Genomic DNA, 13,620 nt, shown 5'->3' on the forward strand with positions numbered 1-13,620 from the left:
AGCTGCTTTAAATCTTCTTAAATCTTGGTTTATGTGAGCATGCTAAGGAAAATACAACTTAATAAAGTGAACCAATAGAAAAGTTCTTAACAGGTTTTACTATGCTAGTTCCCAAGCTGGGAACACAGCCATTCCCAAGATGTTCTATCTAAGACAGTGAGGAATTTGAGTGTAGATCATAAGATGTCCCTCACACCTGACATCCACTCAAGGGCAGGGTCCCCAAATTAGCCTTAGTTTTGTTAATTCTCTGGAGGGACTCATATATTATGGAACGCTCTTTGGTACAAGGTTATAGTTGGTTATAAGGACAGGCGGCAGATGAGAACTATTAAAGAAGTCTGCAGGACAGAGTTCAAGAAGGTAACAGCTCAGGGATTCCCTTGTAGCCTCAGAAATGAGAAACAGTGTGATTTTTTTTTTCCTGCAGCAAAATGTGAGCAAATGCGAGCAAATGCACAGAGTACTGGCAACCTCTGAGTTCACTCAGATTCTGGGCTAAGGAATCTTTAACTCAATCACTTAAACTTGGCTGACTGCCACTCTGTGGTCACTCTGTCTCCTTACTCAAAATTCAGTGGCTAGTATCTGGTTGTAACACACTACACTAATGTAAATTACAACGATTTTATGGTATATTTTGATATTTTGCAAAATAAAATTCATCTCCTTATTCTTTTGCATCTCTTTAAAAAACTCAAAAACATGTAAATTGCCTTATAAAACTTAATTCCTGCATTCAATTGCATTCGGTACAAGTTCATATTACTTACACTTCATGAGTTGAGTTTACCTGCTGTATAAATATCTACTGAAAAATTACGTTAGAACTTGCCATCAAAATGAGAAAGTTGTTGAGTGCAGAAATTCGTGGAAACTGCAGCGAGAAGCAAATTTGTTATTTGCAAAGGAAATTTTGTGTTCAGAAGAATGACTTTATTTTTCTCTCTCTTTGCAAAGCAATAGTCAAGAGGTTTATAGAATCCAGAAATAAAGCTAGCTCCACTCCCTCCACACTCAAAACACAAAGCCTATTAGAAATTGCTTCTTAGATACGTGCAAAAAGGGTGTAGTGTGATGGGAAATATGCCAAATCTCTTGAAACATATTTTAAAAATTCCAAAGCAATGATAGTTTGGAATCATCAATTCATGTGTTTTGAAGGACTATCATTAAGATGTCAAATACCTACTTATGGAAACTTCTTGCTGACATTGAGTGGAAAACCACAGTGAAGTACCCTTCAAGAAACAGTGCTTCACCAATGTTCCTAACAGCTGAAGGATAATATCATACAGCAAATACAGACAGCAGTGGCTGAGTCAAAAAATGATGATCAAAAAATGATAAATGATACTAGACTTGGTGAAGATGTCGTAAGAGTACCACATGACTCTTAAATCACTTCTACGTTTCCTTCTTAGTGTAAGTATAATTATGTCACAGATGGAAACTGACCCAGACTTTGATCATTCAGAGGACAACAATATGGCAGTCACCTTAATTATCCAATTAGAGTGAGACTCTGGACCCCATGAACTCCCTGCCTGCTCAAACTATTCCCTCACCAGGTTGGATCCTGAGCTAGTCTCTGAACAAGGAGAATCAGTCTTAACATGAAGCCAACACATGAATTAAGAGCAGAGAGACAAAGGAACCTGGCTCACAATTGGCATATCCAAACCACAGTAACACCTCAAGGGAATTTGTTGTTGGGTTTTGTTATGTGCAAATGAAGGCTCAGTCATTGTCAATGGAAGAAATCAGTGATGGTGTCTGAAGAAGTCCCTCCCTAGTCCTACTTCCTGCATAGAGGCACAGAATGATCCCACCTCCTAGCAGCTTTCACTCATCCACAGCAAATGTGGAACATCTTTATGCTCTTCATGTCCTGAGATGTAAGACTGGAATACAGTGATGCTGTCAAGGACAAAGGTATTCAGAGTGGACCTGTTCACATTGATTACTGTGATAATTTATACACATTTCTAGATCCTTGCACACACTTTTTCATGTCTCTTCTTCCTTCTGTTGCTACTATTGTCACTTTCTTTTTTTGGGGGGGGGAGGGGTCACACCCGGCAGCACTCAGAGATTACTCCTGGCTGTATGCTCAGAAATCGCTCCTGGCAGGCTTGGGGGACCATATGGGATGCTGGGATTCGAACCACCGACCTTCTCCATGCAAGGCAAACACTTTACCTCCATGCTATCTCTCCAGCCTCATTATTGTCACTTTTTTAAAAATATGTTTATTTTTTTTTTATTTAAACAACTTTATTACATACATGATTGTGTTTGGGTTTCAGTCATATAAAGAACACCACCCATCACCAGTGCAACATTCCCATCACCAATGTCCCAAATCTCCCTCCTCCCCACCCAACCCCCCCGCCTGTACTCTAGACGGGCTTTCTATTTCCCTCGTACATTCTCATTATTAGGATAGTTCAAAAACGTAGTTATTTCTCTAACTAAACTCATCCCTGTTTGTGGTGAGCTTCATGAGGTGAGCTGTTACTTCCAGCTTTTTTTTTTTTGTGTCTGAAAGTTGTTATTGCAAGAATGTCTTTCATTTTTCTTAAAACCTATAGATGAGTGAGACCACTCTGAGTCTCTCTCTCTCTCTCTCTCTCTCTCTCTCTCTCTCTCTCTCTCTCTCTGACTTATTTCACTCAGCATAATAGACTCCATGTACATCCATGTATAGGAAAATTTCATGACTTCATCTCTCCTGACAGCTGCATAGTACTCCGTTGTGTATATGTACCACAGTTTCTTTGGCCATTCATCTGTTGAAGGATATCTTGGCTGTTTTCTCCAGAGCCCCCCACTGAGTGGAAGAAACTATTTACCCTGAATGAGCCAAGCCAAAATTCATTTACTTTACTATACGAATATCCATCCACCATCAGGGGGAAGATTTAAAGTAAGACAAAAGTATCTATCCAGAGGGCTTTTACATACCAACGGTAGAGGTTTAAGTAAGGAGGAAGTTGGGGAAACACTTGTTTGGGGTGTTGATAGTTGGTGTCATCTTACAGGCAGGGATGCACAGAAACAAGGCATCATACTTGGTGATGTGCAGGTGATTGAGGGATCTAGCTCAAGGCATTTCCACCATGAGCTACATTCTCAGATTCCACTTTTCTTCACTTTGGTTTGACTTTCACAGATCCATAGATGTGAATCTAGGCCTGAGATAAAGAAGTCAGCCAGATTTACTTTCACTTCCATGCTAGCTGCTTCCCAAATTTTTGCACAGAAGCATATTGCAGAACCATCAGTTTCTATAAAATATGTTATGGAGTCAAGGGGAGATATCTCCATGTACATGTGCCTTCTGGACAAATGGGGAGTGTGAAGTGTGTTAATTAGCTATCAGATCTAGCCTGGCTTTTGAAGTCTTAACTCTTCGAAATGTCACGGAAGTGTAAATATAATCATGGTTTCTTACATTTTTCTGACTACTTATATCATAGCTGAAAAGTTAGGAAACCTTCCACCCCAAGATTTGCCTACTTGGTTCTGTCTATGGTGGTGGGTCTCTGGGGAACCATACCCAGAGCACATGGCTTCCTGTTTTGTTCAAAGTGGCTCTCCTCTGAAATCTTCCTTTCTGTTGACCCAATAGTATATTTTAAGGTGTGGAAGTACAATAACCTCTCCTCTTTACCAGGAGCAAAAATCAAACAAACAGGGGCTGGAGAGATAGCATGGAGATAGGGCGTTTGCCTTGCATGCAGAAGGACGGTGGTTCAAATCCCAACATCCCATATGGACCCCCTGAGCCTGCCAGGAGCTATTTCTGAGCGTAGAACCAGGAGTAACTCCTGAGCATTGCCAGGTGTGATCCCCCCCCCCCAAATCAAACCACCCCCAAAATCAAACAAACAAAACACTCTCTGGGGGCAATCTGTCTTCTTTATTTTAATTTAATTCACTTGTTTTGGGGCCTTATCTGCAGTTCTCAGGGCTTACTCTCAGCTTTGTGGTCAGGGATTGCTTTTTGGTGGAATTCAGGGGACCATATGTGGTGTAGGGGATTGAATTCTGTTCAGCTGTGTACAAGACAACTGCCTTACCTATTGTATTATCTCTTTGGCCCCCATACTGACTTCATAAGACCACACTTATATTAGATCAATTTATACCAAATATTTTCATATTTTCTGATCAAAAACCCCTGCCCAGTCACTCAATAGGATTCAGCTCAAACACTCCTCACCCTCCACCCCAACCCCATCTTTCTACGTCTTGATGTTGTTGTCCCTGAACCAAGCTCAGATGTTCCAGAAGCAAGGCAAAAAACCTTGGAAGCGAGAGCCTGATCTGCTTTATAGAGGAATGGACTGTTTATATGGAAGCTGGAGGCAGAGTGGATATCAAGAAAAGGTATCAAGAAAGGGTAGGGCCCGAGCGATGGCGAAGCGGTAGGGCATTTGCCTTGCACACGGCTGACCCAGGACAGACCGTGGTTCGATTCCCCCGCATCCCACATGGTCTCCCAAGCCAGGAGCGATTTCTGAGTGCATAGCCAAGAGTAGCCCCTGAGAAACACCCGTTGTGGCCCCAAAACAAAACAAAACAAAACAAAGGGTATTGTAAAGCCTCGGTTTGGACTTTGCACTAGCAGGCAGTTTTCAGGTAAATGAGGAAGTAGGGCAGGACTTGCTGGTGGTAGGCCCTGCTTTGCCTATTAGTGACACTGTCCTAAAGTTACCAAACTGTTCCAGTGGGATTTTGAGTGTTGCCTTGGCGACCCACTCTCTAAAGACACACTGTCCCAATTGCCTAATCCTAAAGCGTGTGGCCAATTGAGAAATGCCTAAGTGAAGGAACGGTATGAGACGACTCAGCATGGTCAAAATCTTTAGTAAGGCCCCTGTGTCCCTTCTCAGTAGCCTGCATTTGAGGACGAAAGAATGTGGGATGATGTTTTTAAGAAAGAATGTGGAGGATTCGGAGCAATAGTAGAGTGAGCAGGGGGCTTGCCTTGGACAGGGTCAACTGGTTTAATCCTGGGCATCCCCTCTGCTCCCCCCATGTCCCCAAGACCCCATGCACTTCCTGGAGTAGTCATTCTTGAGGGCAGAGTCAGGAGCAATTCCTGAGCCCCAAAACAATTAAAAAGAAAGAGAATGGGAATTCCAGATACCAGCAACTGTTAAAATTTTCTCTTCCTTTTTATTTGTTTTTGTTTTTGTTTTGGGGCCACACCCAGCGGTGGTGCTCAGGGATTTCTCCTGGCAGGCTCAGGAAACCCTATGGGATGCCAGAGATCGAACCTGAGTTGACAACGTGCAACGAAAACGTGGTGTCATCGCTCAGGCCTTTAAGAAACAAGAGGCAGGGTCTGGAGAGATATAGGACAGCGGGAGGGTGTTAGGGCGTTGCCATGCAAGTGGTAGACCCAGGACAGACTTGGGTTTGATTCCCAGCATCCCATAGGGTCCTTTGTGTCTGCCAGGGGCGATTTCTGAGTGTAGAGCCAGGAGTAACCCCTGAGCGCTGCAGGGTGTGACCCAAAAACCAAAAAAAAAAAAAAAAAAAGGAAGAAGAAAGAAAGAAAGAAAGAAAGAGAGAGAAAGAAAGAAAGAAAAAGAAAGAAAGAAGAAAGAAAGAAAGAGCAAGAAAGAAAGAAGAAAGAAAAAAAGGAAGGAAGGAAGGAAGGAAGAAAGAAAAAGAAAGAAAGAAAGAAAGAAAGAAAGAAAGAAAGAAAGAAAAAGAAAGAAAGAAAAAGAAAGAAAGAAAGAAGAAAGAAAGGGAAGAAAGAAAAAGAAAAGGAAGAAAAAAGGAAGAAGGGGAAGGGAAGAAAGAAAGGGAGAAAAGAAAGGGAAGAAAAAAGAAAAGAGAAAGAGGAAAGAGAAAGAATAAAAGAGAAAGAATAAGAAAGGAAAGGAAAGAAAGAGAAAAAAGAAAATAAAGTAAAAAGAAAAAGAAGGAAAAAAGAAAAGAAAAAGGAAAGAAGGAAGGAAGGAAGGAAGGAAGGAAGGAAGGAAGGAAGGAAGGAAGGAAGGAAGGAAGGAAGGAAGGAAGGAAAGAAAAAGAAAAAAGAAAAAGAAAGAAGCAAGGACGACCAGGTCGCGCTCACCGCGCCCCGCGCAGCAACCGTAGGGGCGGGTCCTGGTCACATGGGCGTGGCGTGGCGAGTCACGTGGGAGTGGCGCGGTGGGCGGGGCCTGCGCCAACCTGCTTTGGCGCGGGTCCCTCCCGCAGGGCCTCCGGGAGGAGGCTCGGGGACCCTTTCACTCCTGGGGCGCGCGAGGTGCGGGCGGGAGCGCGGAGAGGAGACGCGACGTCTCGCGCCGGAAAGGTTCGCCGTGCGCTCGGCCAGGCCCCGGACTCCAGCGAAGGCGGCCCCGCCAGGGCTCAGGTGAGGAGGCCGGAGCCGGAGCGGGTCTAGGACGGGCGATCGGCGGCTGGGCCCGGGACCGCACCTGGCCCCGCACCTGGTCCTGCACCTGGCCCCGCACCTGGCCCCGCACCTGCCCCCCACCTGGCCCCGCACCTGGCCCCGCACCTGGTCCCCCACCTGGTCCCGCACCTGGCCCCGCACCTGCTTGCAGCCAGCAGCCCGCAACGACCCGGCTCAGCCCACTGGAGCGCATCTATCTGCTCTACCGGGTCTTGACCTACCTGGACGGTGCAGTTTTGGGACTTGCAAGGGCTATGGGCGGCCCTTCTATTAACCCCGACCCCAACCCCAAAGCCTCAACCCCACATTGGGGTGGGTCCAAAATTCAAAAATCACACCTTGGACCCGGGCACCTCGGGTTGAACCCCTGGAACTGTTGGGGACAAGTCATCTATCTGGCTGACCCAGGTTCAGCTCTTGCAGTCTGCAGTACTTTTCCCAGGGCCACGGGCTCCTGCTTTGTCTAGACATTTAGCAGCAGCACCCCGTTCCCGCCTTTTCCACCAAGGTGCAGGCCCGAGTCAGAATGGGAAAGAGCCCGAGTGCTCTGAGCTGTTCTAAAGGGAAGATCAGCAGCACTGGTTGCGGGGCACGACTGGAAGATAGAGAAATAGGGCTATGGGAGACAGCACCATAGGGGGTCCAAAATCTGGGCTGATATTCTGGCCCCATCTTTCTCTACTTCTCTGTTTCAGTCTCAGCACCTCAGTTTTACTGTTTTCATTTGGATTTACTTTCCTTTGAACGTTGGCAGATGATTGGAAAAGGAAATGATTCCTTAGGCTTAGTTTTGATACACAAAGACTGTATGGAATCATACCTTCCCCCTTTCCCCTAACAAAGACACCAAGGCTGGACAGTCCTCTGGGTAAAGCCCAAAAAAACAAACTTTAGCTTAATTTAGGCAACGGGGACTGCTAACCCCGGACTCTATAGCTATCCCTAAAATGAATCAGTTTCTGCCTACTGGAAACTTGACTCCTCCAGAAAAGTGGAGCAAAGAGGCTCCAGAATCTGGCCACAGTCAGCATGAGAACATTTTCCTCAACTCTGTGCCCAGTGCCCTCTGGCCCGGGAGATAACAGCTGAAAGGGCCCTTTGCCTTCTCTACTGCCTCCAGAGCAGAGGGCAGTCCTGGGGCCAACAGAAAGGCGCTGGGAGTTGAGGCGAGTGATTTCAGGCTGATCCCGGGCAGCTCTTGCTACCTTGCTATATTAGCTATCTTTGGCAAAGACTGACTCAGGTCTGTCCTGCTCATAAAGGCTCAGTGAATGTGAGCCCTGTGAAAGGAGACAGTAGTGGTGCCTTTCAGTTCTTCAGGGCCTCGTAGGCTTCCGCATCACTTTCTTCTGCGCTTTCTAACTGTCTGTCCCAATGCGCCAGCGTTGAGGGCCATTGGGAGGGATGAATTGGGCAGCTTGGTCCTAAAGCCCAATGGGCTCTAGGGCATTGCCTTTGCCAGCCTGTTCACCTTCATAAACTTAGTTGTAGGGGTCCTGAGCCCCGCAGATGTACCTGCAAGTGAGAGGCAGAATGGGGTTGTGGAATTGCCTATTAGAGGAAAGAACCTCATCCTTCCCAGAGGTCCAGCGTCCAGGAGCTGTTGATGTCCTCTTGTTCCACTTTCAGTGACAATCTTGAACTTCCTGTATCTGGTGTCCTTAAGGCCAACTGGGCCAGAATCAGGCAGACATCTCCCCCCTTCTCCTGTACCCCCAAACAGCAGGATATGGACAGCTAAGGCTGATAGGTGAGAGTCTTACTGCATGTGGCAGGTTCCATGGTTGTCAGTGAAATAGGGATATCTGCTACTGCTCCTGGGGCATGGGACCATGTCACCAGACTTCTGTGCTTGCATTTTCAAGCCTGCTCCTGTCATCCAGGACCCGATTTCTTTGGGACGCAAAGGGGCACAAGGGTTTCTAAGATGAGATGTGGTAAGATGACTCTGAGAACTTTCTCTTGTATGTCTGTATAGTAGTGGTTCTCAAATAGTGGGGCGTGAGGCTCTGTAAAGGGGGGCGCGTTTGACCTCAGCAAACACTGTCATAATAAGCTAAGCCCTGTGTTTATGTCTCTGTATGTCTCTGGAGCTGAAAGTTGCTGTGTCCTGCTTCAAACCCCGCTTCGAAATGCTATGCATTGCAAAACGTTCATTGTAGCCATTAATCCAGACATCACCTTTGATTAAAAGATCAGCTTATGGGCCCGGAGAGATAGCACAGCGGTGTTTGCCTTGCAAGCAGCCGATCCAGGACCAAAGGTGGTTGGTTCGAATCCCGGTGTCCCATATGGTCCCCCGTGCCTGCCAGGAGCTATTTCTGAGCATAGAGCCAGGAGTAACCCCTGAGCACTGCCGGGTGTGGCCCAAAAACCAAAAAAAAAAAAAAAATCAGGTCAAATTATTTTATATATTTTTGTTTTGCAGGTTAAAGTTTTTTTTTTTTTTAACAAAGATACTATTTACAGTCGCACGGGGGGATGTGTGCAAAAAATTTTCTTCTTCCTAGGAGGGCATGACAAAATAATTGAGAAGCACTGCTCTATAGAGACTGTTTGCAAAGTTCTTGTAGAGCTTGAGTTCTGCCCAGCTGTCATATTCTCAGGCTCAATTCAGGACCAGTTTTTCTTCCAGCCTTTTTCAGGCTGGCTACCAGACTTCCTAAACTGTGCTTCCCACCACCATTCTTATCCTACCCTCCGCCGACTTCCCTGCCAGACCTTTCTCTAACCAGTACACATCTGTCCGATGAGGGATGAAAAGCCACAGACTGGGAGTTGGGTCATGACACAGCCACTGACCAGCCACACACACACACACACACACACACACCCCGTCCCCCATCACCACATGTGACCTGGAATTTGCATACCCTTCTCTGGGCCCTCCATGTCTCATTTACTCCATGGAGGAGGACAGGGACTAAAGTTGTGAGTAAAGGGAGTTGGAACAGACCTTGCGGCCTCTGTCCTGGGGTGTGCTGCCAGAAAGCCCACCTGCACTCTCATCTCCTTTGTCCCCTCTGTGCTCCTTTCTGCTTCTGGCTGCCTCTGCCTCAGGCCAGCTCATTCTAAGGAGGGAGGATTCCCTGGGCGGGACATGGCCGGGCAGGTGCATCCTTCATGGTGGAGCAACATGCTGTCTCTACCTGTTTCAGGCATGAATTAACCCACCCAGTTTTATTCCTGCTCCAGCAACTCCTGCCCAGAGGCAGCTCCTAAACTGAAAAGAATAGGAGGATGGGGGAGAGAATAGAGATTCTTCGAAGAATATCTATAATGGGCGCCCCCACTCCAGCTTCCTAGACATCAGATCCTATGCTGTGGTCATGTGCTCCCAAGTTTTTGATGTCCTACTACAGATGGCCACATAGAGTCTTTAGTTCCTTTGTCCAACCAGACACAGAGATCCAGAGCAAGTGTCTTCACAGCTTTTATGAGATCGTCCTGTGAATGGGCAGTGGAGCAAAAGCCAGATGTGCCTCAGACTTATGGTAGTGTTTTCTTCTAGTGAGTGATGATTTAGGGATCTGCCCCAGTGGTGCTTGGAGACCTTTTAGGCTGCACCCGGCATTGCTCAGAGGACCATACAGTGTAGGGGATTGAACCCCTAGTCCAGACATGTGCTAGATTGATCCCTCTCAGATTTTTGGGTCTTGATGTTTGTTGTTCCTGTCATTCACTAAGCTGGGGGACTGAAAAAGGTGGAGATGAGTTGTGAATATGGTACAGCACTGTGGGGTCCATGAACTGAGGGGAGGCGTTTTCTCCTATTTAGGGACAGAAAAGAGAAAGGCAGAAGATCTGTGGCGGGTCTGAGTAGCTGGGGCTACGCGGGAGCAGGGGGGAAGATTGGGACTCCTTCCTTGGCGTCCCTTCAGCCGGTCTGTGTGACCCATGCGTGAGTCGGCACTTGACTGATGTTACAATCTGCATGAATGCAGATGACTCAAACTTGGCTCCACTTTGTGGAAGGGCTGCAGGCTGCGGGCATTTGAGGGAGGCGGTCTTGGCAGTTTTCCACTGTGATGTTTCCTGGAGATTGATTGTTGGCAACTGAAGTGGCCCCAGGGTTCAGAGTGGTGGAGTCCTGCCTACTGAGTGAGAGAGCAGCTGGCCATAGGGAGGATGCTAGAGTCCGGCCTCCTACCTGCTCACCGCTGGGCTGGTCTTTCAGCAGGAGCAGTGGTGCGGATGATCTTTAGGGTAGTGAGTGTATTCGGGGCTGCATTGGATAGAATAGTGCCTTGTGGAACTGGGGCTGTAGGGAGGAACTCTGGAAGTAAAATGGGAGGTGTTGGGGGAAAGTATTGATCAGGGGCCACCTTGAGGCCCCAGGATGTGCAGAGCCAAAGCACAGTGCTTTTGAGACCAACAGTGGGTTCTGTAGCTCTTCAGGATGAGGCCTGGTATGGGATCAAATGGGATCAATTGATCCAGTCTGGCCTAGAGAGTGCAGCTGGGCCCCTCTCCCTGCCCAGGCCTAGACCGCCTGGCTGCCCTCTGAGCCGCCCCAGCTGTTGTTTTTGTTTGTGGTCTTGGGGTGCTTCACTTTCTGTGGGGGTGGAAGGAGATCAGATAAGCCCCACAGTGGAGAACTGAAGACTGCAGCTGGGTCAGGTGGGGGCTGGCTGGGATGCAGACAGCTTTGCTATTAGCTTTCAAAGAAGCAGACTGCTCCTGGCTGGAAGGGGACTGGAAAGGCAGGGCAGAGAAGGGACATCTGCCACAGGGTAAATTTCCTTTGGAGTCAGCATAGTGTGGTGGTAGGATGGATCTTGTTGACCGGAAAAAGAAGATGCTCTTTCTGGCTTCTCCTTAAGACAAGGGGGATCCTGCCCTTTGACTCCCTGCAGCCCACAGAGGAGTGTTCAGGGAGGTGAGCTGACAGAGGCAGACTCAGGCGCTGGGGCCATGGTGGCTCTTTGGCCCTGTAGAAGTTTGTGACCTCCAGCGTTGTGGGCCAGAAACCAGACAGATAAGTGAGTGAGACAAGGCCACAGTATTTAGTGCCACTGAGTTAGTGCTTGTCTATGAATCTCACCAGATCCATGTGGAAATGCTTGATGTTTAGATATCAAGACTCCTTCTAGCTCTTTTTCCTTCCATTGCTTTAGCTGGGGATTCAGAACGAGCTTTGGTGGTAAAGGAAGGGCCAGTGCTCAAGAATGGGCATGGTCTTTAGGGTTGACTGAGGGCCAATCAGGGTTAACCAGGGGCCAGGACCCAGTGTTCTCCGATTGCCATCCATGGAAGAGTCAGATGTGAGATTGCTGGAAACAAAATGTTCAAGGATGCTTGTCTCCACAGCTAAGGCGCCAGTATTTCAGTGTTGCAGCAGAAGTGACTGTGACTTCTGCCAATCCTATAAGAGGTGACTCTGTGGGTGATGGCCAGAGATGGTCAAGTGGGTGGGTAAACAATTCTGGGCAGTGCACTTAAAACCCACATTTAGTGCTTCAACTCTTGGAAGAGAGAGGCTGCAGGGCTGGATAGGGTACTTTGGGCCATGAAAATTGGAGTTATCACTGTGCTTATAGCATACACACCCACCCCCTGCTTTCTCCCAGGCTTACTGTATTTTTTCCACCCTTGTGCCACAGCCTCTCCCTAACTCCTTAAACCCTTCATTCTTTTTTTTTTTTTTGGTTTTTGGGCCACACCTGGAGGTGTTCGGGAGTTACTCCTGGCTCTGGACTGAGAAATCGCTCCTGGCAAGCTTGAAGAACCATATGGGATGCCAGGAACCGAACCTAGGTCTGTTCTGGGTCTGCCATGTGCAAAGCAAACGCCCTACTGTTGTGCTGTTTCTCCGGCCCCCAGGACCCCTTCATTTTGGTTGACTAGATATAACTGACTCTCATCTCTTACCATCTCATCTCTCACTTGTACGCTTGTACGAAGCTTCTGTCTCCTTAAGATTGGGGCATCATTTAGTTTATCATTTAGTTTTCTTCCCTTGCCTTTACCCTCACTCCACACTACTCAATACATTGCATGTCTGTATCGAACAGGTCAGTGCCAAGTATGTGTTTGGAAATGAATATTGTGTCTAGTTGTATTTATGTAGTAATATTGAGTTGATTGTGTTCATGAGCATAAAAGCGGAGTGGTCATGAATGGGGACAGTCATGAATTGGGGGGATGGAGCCCGATGATCAGCAGCAGTGGGGGGGGGGAGCTTATTGTAGGGTCCTGGGCTTTCTGAAATGCATGAATGTGGCATGTGTTGCCTCCGCTGGAGGGGAGCTGTAGGCTGGCCACTGCATGTGGATGCAGAAATAGCACTAGGTCAGCCATTAAAGACCAGGCTATGTGCTCCTCATACATATACATGTGTGTTTAGGCTCAGGAGGTTTTGAAGTGCGTCAAGACCCAGAAATGGTACTAGGCTCCTGGGGGTTTCCTGTTTACAGAGAGTAGGAGAGAGAATGTGGTTTTCCTGATGGCTGGGGGAGCTTTAATCTTGTAATGTGTCACTTTCCTATGTAAGAGAATTAAGTGACTTGTGGCACGTTCCCTCCTTTGGCTTTTCATAAATCAGCCTCTTCACCATTTATATCTATTCCCCTTAATTTGGCCACACGTTTATGGTGAGCCCACCTTGTGCCAGACAGGTACTGGGCTAGGTAGGAGGGATTCAGAGGGCAATCGAGGAACTGAGCCAAAGGAGAGAAGAGGGCAGGTAAGTGCAAGGCAGCATGTCCAGCATGTGAAAATCATGGTACAATTTGGACACCCAGATGGGCGAACACATACTTCTAGGGGGAAGGAGCATGGGTGGGTCAGGATTCCAAAAATATTCCTAAAATGGTGTCTGAGTGTGAAGGCCCCGGAGGAGCAAGTTTAAACATTTTAAGTGGCACTTCGTTGACTGATGCCTCTTCTCACCACTGGTTGCCTTCCACAAGACACAGGCCGGCCATGAGCCTGCTCTCCAGAGCGGCCAGCCTCCCTGCTCTGCTAGCTTTCTTGTCTATCAGACAATGCTCTCAAACATTGCCTGATTATAGTGGAGTCTATGTTTCCTCAGTTCTGAGGGAAAGCTAGAGATTGCTTCTTTCTCCTTAGAATCAGCCTGCCAGTGTACGAGGCCACATTTGAGTACTGGGATTATAAGAAATTTCTGCTCTCCCAATTCAAGTCCCTCATATCAGTCACACCACAGCAGTTCCCCATTCCCAGCCTCCTCTTTTCTTGCT

This window comes from Suncus etruscus, chromosome 17, assembly GCF_024139225.1.
Source record: "Suncus etruscus isolate mSunEtr1 chromosome 17, mSunEtr1.pri.cur, whole genome shotgun sequence".
Taxonomy (NCBI): Eukaryota; Metazoa; Chordata; class Mammalia; order Eulipotyphla; family Soricidae; genus Suncus; species Suncus etruscus.